Here is a 2925-nt window from a genome sequence, read left to right as displayed (position 1 = left end):
CCCTCAATCATCCATTCATTATACTATCTATCTATCTATTGTCAGACGCCTTAACCCCATAAAGGGTGGCCACAAACAAATCACCTCCATGTCGCCCTGTCCTCTGCCATTTTACTGCCCTGCTCCCAGTTCACACACCCCTCTCTCATACACTTCTCCACCCTCCCTCCATCTCATCCTTGGCCTCCCCCTCCCTCTCCCCCTCTCCACCTCCCTCACATACACTCTCCTCGTCAGTCTCCCGCTCTCCATCCTCTCCGCATGGCCAAACCACCTCAGTGTGTTTCTCCTAATGCTTCCTATTACATCCACATCCACACCAAATGCTCCTTCACTTCCCCATTTGTCAGTCCCTCCATGTGACTCCACATGCTCCTCTCAAATAACTCATTTCCACTGCTCTCACTCTTGACTTGTGTCCCTCCAACAAGGTCCAAGCTTCACTTCCATATGTTAGAGCTGGTATCACAATACTGTCATGCAGTGACTTTTTCACTTCCATGCTCATTTCCCTGTTTCTTATCACTGCTTTCAAGGTACAAGCAACCTTTCTTCTTGGTTGGACCCTATCAAGCACTACACCCTCTAAATTCTTACTAGTGCTTAAATGCACTCAGGTTTTCCATTTCCTCTTCATCCAACCTCACTGTACAGTGTTCACTGACTTCATTTCTCTCGAAGACCATAACTTTACTCTTCCCAACATTCACTCATTATACAAGCCCCACAAATGCTGACTCTACCAAACAAAACGGCCATGCCACGTTGAGTACACCGCTTCCCCTCCGATCAGCGAAGTTAAGCAACGCTGGGTCTGGTTAGTACTTGGATGGGTGACCGCCTGGGAACGCCAGATGCTGTTGGCATCCCTACGTGTCAAGTGGGGTTGGTGGAGGATTAGTGCCCCTCCCTGTAAAACAATTAACTCTAAGCCCTTGACCACCCCGTTTGGGATACATGGCGTCTGGCAATGGATGGATGGATCATCACTCGACCCCTTTTCCCACCTCAGACAGGGTAAGGTATGACCCAGGAAAAGGAAAAAAGGGATGTTTGCATGTTGGAAAACTCTCAGCAGCATAACCAGTAAAACAGGCTAGTTATTCACACATTATTCCAGCTCCCACAATAAACAGCGCACAATAATTATGTACACAACACTGGCAGACAAGCTCATAAAGTGCTTCAAAATATAAACTTTTTCTATACAACTGGTACTATAAACCAATAGAAACTGGAAAAAGTTTTATAGGTACACTGCACACCAGGCAGCCTACCAATCAAAGGCTTAGGAGGTCAGTGCAAAACTTATAAATAAATTAGAACATACTGTGCAACATACTTATTTTATCAACTGGAAGAAGATTACCCCTGCCATTTAGAGGCAATTACCAGAAGGTAACAGGATGATTTTATGAACAAGCTGGATGGCTGTGTGTACCAGTAAATATAACAAGGGAACTTCAAGAGGCACTCCTTCGGCAATTTGCTGTTGACTTAACCCCTGCAACCTAGTGACATAATTTTATTTTCTGGATACCAAACAGATAATCTAATCCAGTTTAGGGGTATATCATGAACGGAAGTGTTAATGAATGCTATACCATAACTAACCCTTCCTGTTCAGAAGTACCATAATGTTAAGGAAGGCATCTGACAACAGGAATAATACAATAAAGAATGCATTATCACACTGAACAAGTTAATGGCAAAAAATACCAATGCTACACTAAGTGCCACAACCAGCTAATTATTTCCCAACAATTGATTGAAACTGTTGGAAAAAAAGAAATACTGTATCAAATGCACAGCAAAATTTATATCAGTTTGAGTTTCAGCCTCAAATTTGACTCAACCAGCAAAACAAAAAGCACAAAAACCCTCAGAGGCAAAATCTACCCCAAGTTAACCGTTCACATGTTCATTTATCGTAGCTGAGCGAGGGGATTTGTCATTTGTTAAGCTGTTGCCACTGCCACCACCACTACCACGCCCTATCAACACAGCAATGGTCTGCTCCGGGGTGTCAATGTCTTGTGTCAATGTCTCTGGGACAAGATTACATTACAGTTGTTGGATTTTACACATCTTAACACTTCAACACAATGACCTGTTCTTCTAGCTTATTCTTGCTACCTGCAGAAAATTTTATGGTATACAGCTTAAGGAAACAAATCAGCATGTGGAAAGGATAATAAAGAATGTTTCAAACTCTTTCACTACCAATGGTTTCTGCAAAGTTAACATAATCATCTTGAGGGGGCAAGAATTCTGTACAATGAAAAATATATCCTTGGAATGAAGGGGTAAATGATTCTGGTCTGCATGAAACAATGGCTGAATTAACATTTGCATCTCCTCCTTCTCACACTTTATTGTGTGCATGTTACTGCTATTACTGCACATAAAAATATTTCATGAAACACCTTTCATCATCACAGCTTGCAGGGAAGTGTCAGCTAACTTTTAATCACAGTAGTACAACTGGGTTAACGAATCATTAAGGGTTGCAGTAATGGAAGGTGATAAAGGTGGTGAACATCGAGGGTAAGGTTGCAAGAAGCAGACCAAAATAGACCTGGGACAAGGTAATAGTGTGTGACCACAGGGATAAGGGACTGAACAGGGAGGCTGCTACAGATCGTGAAGCATGAAGAGTTGCCATAACGTGATCAAGGCCAACGCATGCATGTTGGGGCCTATATAAATGATATGAATAAACAATCATGCTGTGGCTGTTGTGGCCATGGGCTCATCTGAATGTGAACTCAACAGACAGCAGGCTGAGGGTGTCCTTTTCCAGCAGTCCACATTCCCCCTCTCAAGTGACTGAAACAGAGGTGAGGGATTTTTGCATAACCAGACAGCAGAACCTTCTGATTATTAGTGCCACTGTGAAGGAATCCCTTGCCAACACCAGCCCTA

At 43.0% G+C, this 2925-nt stretch overlaps 1 non-coding gene across 1 annotated transcript; it reads left to right on the top strand.

The window, feature by feature from the left end:
- Positions 1-747: 747 nt before the first annotated feature.
- On the top strand, positions 748-865 carry LOC145416388 (5S ribosomal RNA). Its single transcript, XR_013900278.1, has one exon. It is a non-coding gene; the product is annotated as a 5S ribosomal RNA (ribosomal RNA).
- Positions 866-2925: the final 2060 nt, after the last annotated feature.

This window comes from Coenobita brevimanus, chromosome 105 (assembly GCF_032717465.1).
Source record: "Coenobita brevimanus isolate Jiangsu-jjx chromosome 105, ASM3271746v2, whole genome shotgun sequence".
In the NCBI taxonomy this organism is placed as follows: Eukaryota; Metazoa; Arthropoda; class Malacostraca; order Decapoda; family Coenobitidae; genus Coenobita; species Coenobita brevimanus.
Note: the sequence above shows the minus strand (reverse complement) of the source record. Positions and strands in the feature narration are given on the sequence as shown.